Source organism: Aquila chrysaetos, chromosome 26 (genome assembly GCF_900496995.4).
Source record: "Aquila chrysaetos chrysaetos chromosome 26, bAquChr1.4, whole genome shotgun sequence".
NCBI lineage: Eukaryota > Metazoa > Chordata > Aves > Accipitriformes > Accipitridae > Aquila > Aquila chrysaetos.
This window is the reverse complement of record NC_044029.1, coordinates 2,927,682-2,942,398: the sequence shown is the minus strand read 5'-3', so window position 1 is coordinate 2,942,398 and position 14,717 is coordinate 2,927,682.

Below are 14,717 nucleotides of genomic sequence, written 5' to 3'. Positions count from 1 at the left end.
ATTTAATAATAATCCTATCTAATAGAAAGATGGTGATTGCAAAACATTCAGCTTTGGTAAGAAGAAAGACTCCACTATTGACTCTTTGGGGAAGGACTGCAGTGAACCTACTTCTCCCTACGGACAGGGGCAATCCCATGCCTCTGGCTCCTTCCCTAGCCCTCTACCAGCATGGCACCAGACCAGAGCTTACCTGGAAACCTCTCCTTTCCAATGGAGTCGGATCACCAATAGTTAAGGAGAAAGATTTTCCTCAGACCTACCATGGGAGTTTTCTTTTCAATTGGCAATTTCATTTTCTGGAAATTTCGAACAAGTGAAAAGATCAGTATTGGACTATTTTCTGCCAAAAGAATGCAAAGAATATAAGCAAAACAATTCAGACAGGGTAGAAAATACATCTATGTTAGGCACATTACTCCCAGGCCCTCAGGAGCATGATTTTATTTTAAACGTGGTATTGCAAAATAAGCATACATGAGCTCATCCCTAATATTTCTTTTGCCTCTTGGCTTGACTGCTCCTTGCATTGTCCTTCAGTTTCCTTGCACCATCACAGGATGGAGTGCAGCAAATTACATCCACCAACAGACAGTCAACTCCAGATGCTAACAGCTACTAATTAGTAAGGGAGAAAGGGAGAACGCTGTTTTGCTACCTGTTGCCATAGCATTTAATAGACTCTGCTCCCTCAAACCCCACAGTTTTCCATCCCTCCTGCTCCCCAGGTGCCATTAGTAGAGAATAATGGTTCCCAAGCTGAGGTCTGCAGATCACAGATGGGCTGCAAAGCCACACTTTGAAAGGTTTCCTAATTGGTAGCACACGCGTGTTTTCCCGGCTGCCGCAGAGTATTAATGCTCGCTCCCTGGCTGGGTGAAAGCAGGTATATTCTCCAGCATGTGAAAGGCCCACGTTAGGTCCAGCTGCTCCTTATTGGTCTGGGGAACTAACAGGAGAGGAGTTCAATAGATTAATTTCTGTTGAGCGGTAATATGTTGCTTCAATAAAAAGTTGTGTCTACAGGCAGTACTTCAAAACTTTCCCGGTTCCTGTTGCAAGCTTTCAATACTATTAAACCAGGACAAAACCGGTACTTTGTCACGTACTTCTAAAACTCACTCACAGCATTTCTGAAACATACAGCTACTGTTTGTTCGTGCGTTTGGGTTTTGACTGTGTCTGTTTGCTGAACATCCATTTGTACCCGGGGAAAGTGATATTTATTTGAAAGAAGCTTATTGCTGAAAGTCAAGGTAAACCTGCCAGATGTTGAGACTTCAAGACAGAGAGGAAAGGGGTAGATATTATTGCCACGTCCAGTGACACCATGAAATCTTTCGTCTACTGAACTGGTTTACATGGAAAAGATTTATTCAGTTATGTGTTAGGAAATTCAAAGGTTGGCTTGTTTTCTATATTTATTCACCGATGTTGGACCCTGCTACTGTTTTCTATCCAGAAGATGGAACATACCTGTTTCAAAATGCTTATCTTAATTGCATTTGCACAGTAGCAAGAATTTTGCGAGAAGTACTAGTCACAAAGAAATACTAAAAAAGAGCAGGAAATCCTCAACAACTTTTATCACCAGCAAAAAATGGACAGTGTGTAACTTTATCTAATAAACCTGTTTTATTATTCTGAAGACATATCTACTATAAACATAACTGCTATAAATGGAGTGCATTACATTCACCGCTCTGCATGAAGAAATTTGCTCCACTAATTTTTCAGTGCATCAAATGCCTAACTTTTCAGGCCGTATTTTTATATTCCCATGACCAGGTGAAATTTGCGCCACTTCAAAAAAACATTTTAAAGAAAAGTTGTTGAACAAAACAGTATCATCCTCCAAAATCCTGCACGAATTTTCCTTCCATATTAAATGGGTAATTAGGGCAAGAAATGGCTTTCCTTCTCCAGTGCCTACAACACAGTTTGGATGTGTAACTGCAGCTTTCCCTGCCACTGCAGGCACAGCGGTGTTCTTGGCAGTCACAGCGGAGGATGGAAGGATTTCCATCTTTCCCCGTCCATTCTCTACTCTGGTTTTATGTCTCCAGTTCCCACTTTGTTGCATGATAATTTCATCCACTCCCCTTTGTCTTACTATAACTATTCCTTCATTCTCTCTTTCTTTTCCCTTCCTCCTGTTCCTCTTCACCTGTGTGCATCTTCATTCAATCACGGGTTTTTTTATCATAAACCCATGGGCCCTGGGGTGTTCAAGCTCCTCTCATGCCCTCTGTGGCTCCTCTGGTCTCTTGGCACATGTCCATGGCACAAACGGTCACCACGCATTGAGGGAGTCTGAAGTACATAAGCAGGGGAATTAACAACTTCATGACATTGATTTTAAGAGTCAGCTGATAACAACCCCTGCTTGCTTTCCCCAAGTCTCAGAGCCAAGTGTCAGCTGTGATAATTCTGGTTTTTAATCAGCTAATTTTGCTGAAAAGGTTAGCTGAGTCCAAGACAGTTGCTCAGGAGGAAAGGACACCAACATTACCTACCTTAACATCTGAGCCAACAAGAAAACACTGGAGTTTCAGGAGACGCCTGGGCTATTACAAGTGAAAATAAGCCCCTCTCATCACAGCAGTGAAATCCATTTAAAAAAATCTTATGCCATAGCTTTTCACTGTGTTGAAAATCTCTTATAAACTTTATGGGGTAGGCTGATGAGCTGTCAAGAAAGAAGGAAACGGTGTCAAATTCGGATCATCTCTCCAAATTCCTGTCTGCCAGGAAGCTTTTCAAGATGATGACAAATGGCTGCTCTGTGCAGAAAATTAGCCTCAGCCAATATCTCAGACCCAGGTTTGGGACGAGGCATAAGAAGATAGAAAAAAAGGTCACCTCCATAAAGTTCAAGAGCCCTGCTGAAGAGCATGGCTGCAAAATGGTGTTGGCTGACTTGGGCGTCAGCCCCGTGGGTTTTCATCCCTAGTGAGAAGCAGTACAATATGGCTGGAAACATCTCTCAATTCAGAAGACAAGACCTTTTTACCAAATTTCTTCATGTAGGTACCAGGACGTTAATCTCTTGGAGCCTTTCCTTTCAGTAAATCAATGCCTGCTCCTGTTCCCACTTGACGGGACACTGCAGAAGGCCATCTCCTAAAGCCACAGTCGGGCAGTCGTCAGTCATCCAGTGTCAGAGGGCTGTGTTTCAATCAATATAATTACCCTTCTCATGCCAGGAGCTCCCACTTCATCGAGTAGTGTAAATGCAGGGTCCAGCCTCCTGCATGGCAGGTGGTGTGCTGCCATCCCATGCCCTGAGGTTTAAAAAGAAGGTAAGCATCCAAAGTTGAGAAAAAAAATAATTTCTGGAGCATTGTGAGTGGATGTAATACACTGACACTGAGGAATGAAAATCAAGTCATGTTCTCACACAGGAGGAGAAAGCTTTTCATCATCTGCTGATGCAAAGGAAATGTTTTCTCCTCCCTGTCTTTTTTTTTTTCTTATGCTGAATATACGAGCTCAGTTTTCAATTAAAATGTTTCACTTATTTCTGCTCACTGCTTAGAAATAAAAGCAAAGCGTTGTATCAATTTAAAGGGAAAAAAACACAACGCTTGACAAGCACAGGACTGTCGAAATTAGTTCATTAGGCTCCATTCAAATGTTGTTTCTTGCTATGCTAAGCAACCAAAGTGTTTTAAGGCTTTTGAAATAAAATTGTTAATTGTTTGCTTCCCCCCCTCCCCCTCCTTCTGATACATTTTTGCTTTGATAGTTTGGGAACATGGTGCTAACTGAAAATCTTTCAAAGGAACTCAATCCTACTCTATAGTCTGTGAAGCTGAGACAGACATTTAAACAAAGTGAAATGGAACACATCCAGTTGGGGAAAGGCTGTTATTCATTACAGCAGGGATTTCAAGCACCACATGACCACCCATCTCCAAAATCCTCATTATCTGCCTGAAGTATCTGTCAAAGTATGTTTTCTCTATACAAGTTACTAGGAAAGGAAATCACAGGGACTAATCAGATACTGTTGTTGTTGCAAAATACTTGATGGAAGAGATAGAAAGGAGAAGTTACCCAAGAAAGGGGTAAAAAGAAAAAAAAAAACGAAAGGAATAAGTAGCTGGAGACTATTGTTTAGGAGTTACAGAAAAAGGCAGAGCAGAACAGCAAAGCTGAAAGGCATAACCAGGATGGCAGTGATGGCAACAAAGCGATGCACTCAGAAAGTATAAAACATTCATTGTTTTTTTGGGGTGGGGAAAGAGGAGAGATAATGTTTGGAAGAACATATAAAAGTGCACTTCATAAAAAGCATCATGGGTTCTTAGAATTAAAGGCTATTGACTCTTTCCAGGGGCTAAAAGGCTGAGTTGTTTCTCTGCAGTGTAGGTCCAACAGTTAGGTTTGGGATACATAAGAGACTTTCAAAGGCGAAAACTTGGAGCAGCAATACTGAAAACACAGAAGGACTCTTGGGTTTTTAACAACTGTGTGCACCCATCGTGGCGCTGTGCATCTACCTTGTGTACAAAATAACCCAACATGCAAAGACAGAGAGTGTCTGTGCATAATGAGGGATCAGGGAGGGCGTAGAGACAGAATATCTGTGATTCCTTCTCAGCTCTAGAAGCACAAACGTATTTGCTCCGTTGCATAGCACCAGAAGCACCAAACCTGACTATTCTGACTCCGAAAGCATCCTGGAATTAAAAAAAGAAAAGGAAGAAAAGAAAAAAAAGTAAACCACGTATAGAAGGAAATCTTTTTTTAATTGTTTCAGTTTTAATTATTTCCAGTTGCTGTGACTAACCCAAGCAAATGCAATCTAGAAACATTTTTCCCTTTAACACAGTGTTTAATGTTAATCTGCTATTCTCGTCACTATGTGGTGTTAATGGATACACCATCTAGTGTGTTTTATGGTACATTTAAACCAGACATCTGGAGAAATAGCCATCAGAGTACTTATCTGTAACACCTATTGTAAAAACAGACTTAATAAAATGAGAACAAATAACAGTGCTGGCAATTACCCTTATCGTGTGTATTCTGGCAAGGAAGGTCAAAAGGTTGTTGGTCTGTATATATATGAACTGATTTTCTCTAATACAGTTTCTCACCTGATTTCCCATAGGTTTTTAGAGGCTTTTTGTTTGAGAGGAGAGGGGGAGGAAAAGTTGGGTTAAGCTACAATATGCTAGACAATAATCATGTAACTAATATGAGAATCTGGTCCCCCTACCAAGTAGTCGTTTATATTAACAAAGAGAGAAAGAATCTGTCAGAGTCTCAGAAGATAAAAGGTTCAGCAATTTCAGAGATTTTACAGATATGTACAGATGTGGGGAGGGAAGTCACAGTCTCAGCTGCTATGCATTACTATCACACCAAACTTCAGATATGATTTTAATACTATTTTTTGTTATAGATCTGTTCCAGGGAACATAATTTTATTTATTTCACCTTTTTCTTTTTTTTTTTTTTTTCAGAGCTTATGTCTGTTGTATGCAGCTCCAAGCATCCTGATGCTCAATAACTCCAGAAGTATAACCAGATAGGAACTGAAGTAGTAAATACAAGGAAATAGGTTTAAATCAGTACAGAGGTAATTCTCCTTTTCCCACAGTTCAGACCCAGGTTTAGAGGAACTACTATGAAGTCCTCTTCCTAAAAACAAAAAGAATGGGTTTTTTCCCCAGGTTGCCTGTAAGGAAATGAATCTGGATTAAATTCAGGCATGAACAGAATGTGGAACAAGTTTGCAAGACTCTTTCCATTATGTATACACTCTAATTCTGGAACAAGAATGCCCTTTCTCTGTTTGATATTAACTCAGCATCTGTGTGGAGAATTAATCCAGAATAGCTATCGTAGTTAATTTCCCCTGGTAGAAATGCCCCAAACAAAAGAAATTATCTTCTCTTATAAATTGCAAGTAAAGAGGTAACGAACAGATGCTTTTTCCATATATTATATCTTAGAAAACTTAAGCCCTCCACCTAATTCAAGTTTATTTCTCTCTAGAACCTATCTAGAATACAAATATTTGTCTGCATTCATGCTCATATTTCCCTACCTTTGTTTTTAAAACTATGTTTTTAAATACTATGAACATCACAGCGCATCCTTGTATTGCATGGGCTAAGAAATATCTTATGGTCCCAGAAAAATAGAAAGTAGTTCTTAAATAAATATTCCAGCAAACTAACCTACAGGTACACAAGGTTTGATTGCAATTTTGATGAATATGTTGGTGAATTAAAAAACAAAACAAAGCCCTTCTCAGATTAACTTTGTCTAGCATCTACACTACTCTGAACTAAGTGCCTAAAATGGTCTGGAATTTCACTAATGGATTTTTGAAAATTATAATCTATTTTAATATCCCTTTATACAAACCAAGCAAAACCAGGCTGCTATTACACAGCAGCCTTATTCAGATGATGTTCATGTTTCTTGAAATAACTTTTTTTTATTTTCCTTGATTTTACAGAAAAGAGGCAAAAAAACTAGATTAAATTTGGGGAGTATTCTCATTGTTGCGAGGAAACATCCTGGAGGATGAATGAGCTATTGACATTCTCTCCTCAAGCAAGAAGCTGTCCCAGGAGATCCATAAGAAACAAGAAATAACAACAAAGACTGAAAAACAAATTGATGAAACCAGAGATGGCTGCAGACCTGTAAATAGCTTTTCACACCGTTGCAGTTACTGTTTGAATTGGATAGTTTAGATTTGCAAATTGATGAAGAAATCCACTCATTTCTTAAGAAAATCCTTGTGAAGAACAGATTTCACATTAAATCCAATTTTAAAATAAATACCAATGCTTATATTTAGCCTGCAAAATCATACCTAGTGTAATATTAAGGAGTGTTGAGGGGACAAGCCATGGCAGAATTTGAAACATTGCTTTTAATACTTCACCTGGGATTCACCGTTTCAATGCTCACAAGTTTGGTTTCCAATGTTTTGTTTGGGATTAAACTGTAAATCACTCAAGCATGTTAATTAGCTTCTCCTCTAACCTGCTTTACATCAGTTCCATGTATCAATACTCTTTGGCTTGGTTTATTAATCCCACATCAGTCCTATTTACAACAGTGAAAAGTGTAATTCATTACACAGAGGATCAGTGACTTTAAAGATCATTATATATACAGATGTATTTAAACATACACACCATTATAGCAAATTTGGGAAATCAAAGAGCTTGTAACTATTGAAGCCTTTAGCAGACATAAAAAATGCAAATATTTCATGGAAATTATTTAAAACCTAGCAGTGATTAAACCATATTGGGATTTGTCCTTGGTGAAACCTGCTGTCGACAAGCACCCCCCTTTAATTCTTTCTTGCTCTCCTCACCGCAGGCTGCTGTCAATGTGCACGTTCAAGTCATAAGCTTCAGCACCACTATGAATATTTCCTTCCTCACAAAGGACACCCTCACGTAAGATATCTTCTCAACATCCTAAAATATTACAAAGAAACAATAATTATGGCTAATTACTCACTCCCAGTACACTTATTTGTGGTCTACAATTTCAAAAGAGTGAATAGAAGACAGGTGCATAAAATAGGCTTAATGAGACCACCAGAAAATAGTTGCTTTAGCTGTAAATTACTACTTTTACATGCTGTATTTTTAAAAGTGAATGTGTTGCTCATAAAAGATATAAAATTAGTAGGGCTAGAAACTGAGTTCTTTTATTTCACCCCGGAAAAGGCATAACATACTGCCAGTGGTACTGAAAGCTTGCTAACGACATAATATTAATATTCACTAATACCTGGTGGGGTAAATTAATATTGCTTGGCATTAGCTGTAGTTTCGTTCACCTCCTGTATTTAGTGCTTGCTGTTATGGTGCAGACTACATCATTTCTCCCACTATGACTATTTTTCCCTCCCTAACTGAGCAACCCTTTCTTGGTCTCTTTCCTTCTGCTTTTTCCTTCCAAGGAAATCCTTCATTCAGGATAACATTTCTGCCTTTCTCCTGGCCCAAACAGGGGGTCCCTTCCTTCACGATATATAATCTCCCTTCCTATTCTGCGGCCGCTTTAAATATTGGGCTTTTTCTCAAGGCTCCCACCTTCAGGCTCTTCTTCTTTCTCCTAGCAAGGGACGAAGCCCTCAGACCGCACGCCCATGCCTTCCTCTCCTCCCCGGCACTGGGCACAAGCCACCCACGTAGAGGGAAGCGATTCCCCTCTGTCTCCTGGCTTTGTTATGCCTCATTTTGCAGGGTGTCTCCGACTGTCAGCTACATGCTAGATCGGACAACATGAGAGGAGAGACAGCAGCTGAAAGCAAAAAAGCTTTAACCTGTGTCGAGAGGCTTGCCTTTTGCCTGCAGATAATTCCTCCTTGCTTTCCTCCTTCTCCTGTTTGAGCGCTTCTGCAGCCTCAGGTCAGGTCTGTAGATGCGAAAACCTGACCTTCGTCATCGAGCAAAGGCCTGAGACAAAGGCGTTCTCTCGCCTTCTGAGGGTAAATATGTATTTTGATCACGGTTAATCTAAGCCAGACTCAAAAACACTTCCCAAAAGATAGAAGACTCTTCAATTTTATCAGCTATACTGAAACTCTCTTAACTTCTTTTTTTTTTTTTTTTTGCTTATGTAGTTACTAATAAGCTAGATTAGCTTTGTTTCCCTTTGGGGGAAGGTGCTAATATCTCCTGAAATCATTGCATAGCTGAGTGCCTACTTAGTTTGCTGGAGGTCCCAGGGATATCCCCTGCTCTAAGGCAAGGATGAAGGATCCTAAGATGTAGAAAGTACTGCCTGAAATTCCCTGGCTTATGTACTGGTGTTGGCCTGGGTGACCAGAAAAACACTGCGCTGGTCCCCAGGTGTATGCAGGTATGCAATAGTCCTCAATTAAAAAGAAGCAATGAATTACCAGGAAAATTATGAAGACTGCAGCCTGGTTTAGTACCTCCAGTCATGTCCCACGCACTCCTGGTTACCTGATGTGGCTGCAAGTCTTCCCCATCAATGTTGATGCTGGATTATCTTTAAAGCTTCTGTGCTTTGTGTATATATATATATATGTACGTGCGTGTGTGTGTGTTATTTTTTCCCTAAGCTAGTTTCTCTCTCAGAACAGTAAGCACTTGAGGTTGAGTTTTATTGCAACACTCTCTTCTGACTACCTATAATCACATAATACCTCTGAACTTCATCAGGTAAGAAGTTAGGTTTAGGATTCACTTTTCTCTGTCTGCCATACAGACCTGGCGTTGTTTCTTCAACATTTCCATCTCTCAGCGTAAGTAGCAATGAATTATGTCCTCTTAACTATAGGTAACCTTTTATACATAATTGAAAATTCTAGTTTCTTTTAAATTGTAGTCTGCCTGGATATTTAATTGGTCCTAGATTTTAAAGAGTCTATCTTCAACATTGGATATTTGATAGATCCCAAGAGCCTTGTTGCTGGCAGCAAGAACTGTCTCTTTGCCTTGTATACACTCAGGCTTAAATAATATCTTTCTAATTGCTTTTCTCCTTTAACTTAACTTTGATTGAGGAAAAAGTCTGTAGCATAATTTGGAAAATAATTTCCTATCGTAATTTCTTATGGCCAGCCTCTTGTGGCTTACAGATTAGTGGTTGACCAAGAGTTTGAATGTGTTAAAAATTCTCAATGCAATGAATAAGGAAGACAGAAATGAATATTGTGTTCCCAGCTGTTGCCTAGATTAATCTGGAAAAAAGGTGTAATGTCAATATGTTTTACAGTGGTTGTATGAGTGGATCTGAAACAGATCCTAGACGATGAAAAGCATTATGTAGGTGCAAGTACTGATAGCATTTCAGCAAAATTCTCTTACCTCAGGTACTATGTAGATGTTCTAGACCTCTAATACAGTCCTTGCCATAATATCCCATTACTAAACACATATTTTCTATCAGTTTCCTCGCAAAAGCAAGCCAAATCCAAACTCTTCTGGAGATCATTTCAGGATGCATTTTCCAGATGTCATTGCACGTGCTCCTGGTTTCTTCTATCAGCTGTCAGAGATCAGGGGGAAGTCTTTCTTGTCCTGAAGGTTTCTGCACACCTGGAAAAGGACATCAGAGGCCCCCGAGCTAATGAAGGTCGATATGACTAGTCTGAAGCACGGCGATTGTCCCAGTGTGCTCCAGAGGACCGCTTAACACAGACGTAAATACTGGGGAGGGTGTGAGGGGATCTCAGCCCAAGCGGCATCTGGTTTTTGCAGGGCGTCCTCAGCTGCTCCGCAGAAGGGCGAGCGGGTCTTGGCTTCTCCGCACGCTGCTGAGGTGCAGACAGTCAGGGCCTGATTATCTGGAACATCTTTCATGGCATCGTATTTTACTGTCTGATTTACTTTACTGTGCTAAGGACATTCTTATTTTTTTCTATTTTTAGTACCGATGTGGCCATCAGTAGGAAGATTTTCCTATACGGAAGGATAAAGGTCATAGGTTCAATAGAAATTAACACCAAATGCTGCACGAGGCTCTCCAATCTGTCCTTGTGTATGCTGTGACCTATTAAATGTCGCTCACGTAGTTTGTAAAATCTCATAGACTCTAGCTTCACGTATCCCACGGAAAGCCATGCTGTGGTCACAGAGGGAAGCAGCTGAGATCTCCCGGCTACCCAGGACTGACAAGAGCAAGGATGGATTCAGAGAAAAGCCCTCGTAGCTGTGGCTGAGCCAAGTCCCAGGCTGTAAAGGGACCAGAAACCAAAGAGCAAAAATATTTCAAGAAATCAAATGTAGCCCAAGAGGAAAACTTCCTTATTTACCCTGAACCCAAGCTTTTCAAAATTATTTCTGCCTGCATGTGGAGCTGTAAGCACCAGTGCCCCAAAGGGAGTGGGGAAACAGGGGGTCGTGCATCCACAGGTCCCAAGGCCAGGAATAAATACCCCAGCCCACCTCTGTCCATTCAAAAAAAATAAACCAGAGCCAGGCATTTTAAAATTTGGTATTTTATCAGATGATCCATTTTAAACAGCAGCTTGAGCTCGAGGTAGTCATGTACAGCAAAAAAAGGAATTAATTTCTTTCTTTCTCCTCCATGTGCCACTGAGGAGTTGTTTCAAATAGGATTATTTTGTCATTCAAGTTTCAAGGTTAAGATTTGCTCCTATTTATGACTGCAACTCTAAAATCCTTCAAACCAGTAAACTATCACAGTAATTCCAGAAACAAAGGATGCATAATGAAAAAACTGAACTGAGAATTGAGAATCCTGTGGGCCACAAGGAGTGGAATATATTAACATTCACCTCTAAACACTTTCCTCGGTTGCTTATATATTAAAAATATAATAATAAAAAAAAAATCCTTGAAGCATCTGTGAGATTGCGTGTTGGTCTCCTTTTGAGAAACACAAATTACTCTTTATATTTCTTCTCTGCGAGGGTTTGCAGCAGAACAAAGGCCCAGTAAACAGTGATGAATGGCTCTTCCTTCTCACTGGGGGAGCAGCTTTGGAGAGCCCACATGCTAATCCTGCCCTTACCTGGCTGAAAGATAAATCGTGGGGTGAAATTCTCTGACTTTCAACCCTACCAACCTCCTCTGGCTGAATGAGCCACTTCTGTTCACATGTGAGTTGTTACAGCATTTTGTTTTCCTCTTTCATTTTTTGCCTTTGAAGAGGGAGTGAATTGCAACTACCCATGCCTATTATTAAGACCTGAAGAGAAAATGTTTAAATTAAAGATTGTACAAACATTCAAGCAGCAGTGTAATAAGCTCCATTTGGGAGGCAATGTAGCAAGTTCTGTATTTTTTATTTGGTTCATTACTTAAAACTAAATAACAATTGCTAGTTTTATTGCTACCATTTAACAATGCTGGGATTTTCTCTGTTGGTGTTGAAATGTAGTATGATTTCAATTTTTTTTCTCCTTGACATTTTACTCTACTAGTTTAATATTGATCAGCAGATACATATTGTAATCTCTGCTTTCTGCAAGCTGTAACAAAGCAAGAAAACACAAAAAAATACCCTCTGGAGAAAGCCTAACCAGACTGTTCTTTATTGTAATATAAGGCTTACATCTGAGACTACTATATCCCTCTGGCTTTATTTCACTTGTTACCTTGAGTGAATTACTTAATGATGGGAGGCAAACCTTTGCTAAAAGGTAATGTGGTGCTTAAATAGTTAGACCAAAATTCTAGCAACCTACATTTATTATTTCTGAAAAAGGACTGTAAAAGGAAGTGCCATCTTCCAAAACTGCTATTTTGAAATATGTTAGAAACAGATGAGAGTAAAGGACCAATTTTATCACCCGCCCATTTGTCTGTCTATACATTTCTGTCTGTCTGTTTACTTCTCAGAAGCTCATTTCATTCTAGTCCTCAGAAGGAAAATAACATTTGTTCACTTAGAAGTGTTTTTTGCATCAAACACTTCCCACGATCTCAAACATTTAAACAGAGACCCTGACAGAGATGCAGCATTACTTCGGCTTGGGTTATGAAACGGAGTGCCATGAACGGCTGCCTGGAATAGCCCGTCTTGCATGCAAGCAATGCGTCGTATGGACAGAAAAGTGAAACTTCGGCACAAGCCAAACAAGCCAGGGGACTGGGATAGAAGAAAATATTTCTGGATCTCTTTATTGCCTTCTTGTTGGCTGGGACTGTAGGCAAGAGACTAGGTGTGCGCGGCGAAGCTGGGGGCTGTTTGGGCGCAGGACCTGGCAGGAGAGCCGGGAGGAGGGAGGGTGCCAGGAGGTGTGGACTGCGTGCCCAGGAGTAGCACCCATTTAACATCAATTACTTAGCAGGAAGGAGATGGCTCTTTGGGCGTAGTTTGTTCAGAAGGCAGAACTCCTGAAACCTTGCAACTTTGGGCAAACACTCCAGAAGGCTCGTGGAGTCCCTCTTACCATTTTTATCCGCTTGTTGAAATCTCAGTGCTGGTAATGCCAGAAATCTTGCGAAAGGGACAAAGTCAGTTTGTCTTTCCAGAACTTTTGTTCAAATATAGCACTACCAAAATTTCTCGGAACATGTTCCCTTCCTGAAGCCTTCAGTGGAAAGCACCCTAGAAAGCACTGTTTGATGTGGTACAGGAGACAATGGTTTGGGAACTACTAGAATAAGTGATTTAATTTTAGGCAAAGAGGGAATGAATGAACAACGGCTATAACTAAGAACTTGTTCTAGTTAAAAGGCAGGCAGGACAAGAGAGAGATCTAGTGCTCCTCTGCCCTGGGAACAGCAAAGTCATTCCTCACAGGACTTCTCTGGACTGTAAATCACTTTATAAATGCAAAATGCCTCGGCACAGTCCCAGAACAGAACAATTCTTGCTGCGAGGAGCTATCAACTTGCTTTGCAAAGAAGAACTTGACATCTGGGATAGTCTATAAACACCAAGAAGAACAAGCTGGGACTGCAACCAAAAGCACAAACCCATTCTTGCGATGTACAGATGGGGCCTACAGAAATATCAAACCAGAAGGATTGAATAAGTAAGTCACTCCTCTCTCTCACCCTCTCCCCCTCTATCTGTCTCTGTTTTTAACAATACTAAGCTTTAGAAATGCCAGTTTTTTTAATCTATAAAACCATCTGTGTAGCTTTTCTCAGTGGTATCCTTTCACTTACATCCTGTGTCATTGGTTTGTCTGTCTCCCTTGATGTTGATAATGTTGTTGGCAGCTTCTCTTGAAGGTTCCTATGAGCATACTCTGAATGACAAAGAGGTGGGGGGGAAGGACAGGCAATGCAAAGCGACTACAGAGCTGACTTTCATAGCCTTGTGCATATAGAATAGAGTTTAGTTCTGTCTTGGTCCATTTTTCTTCAGCAGCAAAATTTCTAAACCACAGAAGATTTTGCAAGAATGGGCGACTTCCCCCTGGCCACCTCCCCTCTGCCCTGCAGCAGGATCCTCCAGGAGGACCTTGAAGCGCTGTGGAAGTCTGGCTGTTGCGATACATTGTCCGTTGTGGATTTATTTGACGAATAAGTCTCCACAACGCTTTCACAAGCTTTGTAAGAAGAGGGCCCTTTGGCTAACCACCTGAGACATGGGATGCACTTAAAATCAGGTGGATTTTTTTAAAGAACAAATTAACTCTTCAGTTGTCATGTAATCCTGACATTTAAATAATACTTCCTGAGCTGCCCCTCTGTGTGTCAAGTCTTTCTTTTTGTACGGACTAAGTGCCCCCCAAAGCCACTTAACTGTAGCCCAAAGTCTAGGGGGACTAAAATCCCTTTATTTCCCCCATGCTGCCAGGAATCCACACTAGCCCTTTTTCTTGAAAATCGCTCATTTTGCTGTTTATGTCTCTCTGGTGCCGAAACTGTGCTGGCTGTATGAGTGGTTAATTCCACAGTTAACCTCTCTTGCTCTTTCTGCCACAGCAGAGGAGTTGGCCTCAGGATCAGGAGGCCAGGGAATAGGATGGTGAAGCAGCTATCAAAAATATATTCTGTTTTAAAAATATATTCTGTTCTGTTCTGTTCAGTTCTGTTTGGTTCTCTTCTCTTCTCTTCTCTTCTCTTCTCTTCTGGCCACATCATTTCCATGCCATCCAGTTTGTATCATCAGCCTGGTGACTTAACTCTTCCCGATCAATCTCCCTTTAGCCCTTGGTAAAATTAGCAAGTCAGACAAGTGCAGTGGGTCCAGCAACTGTGTCAGGGCTAGGCAGCCTCCTCCACAGAGAGGTAATAAAATGGGAATAGTGAAGCTGCCCAGAAGAACAG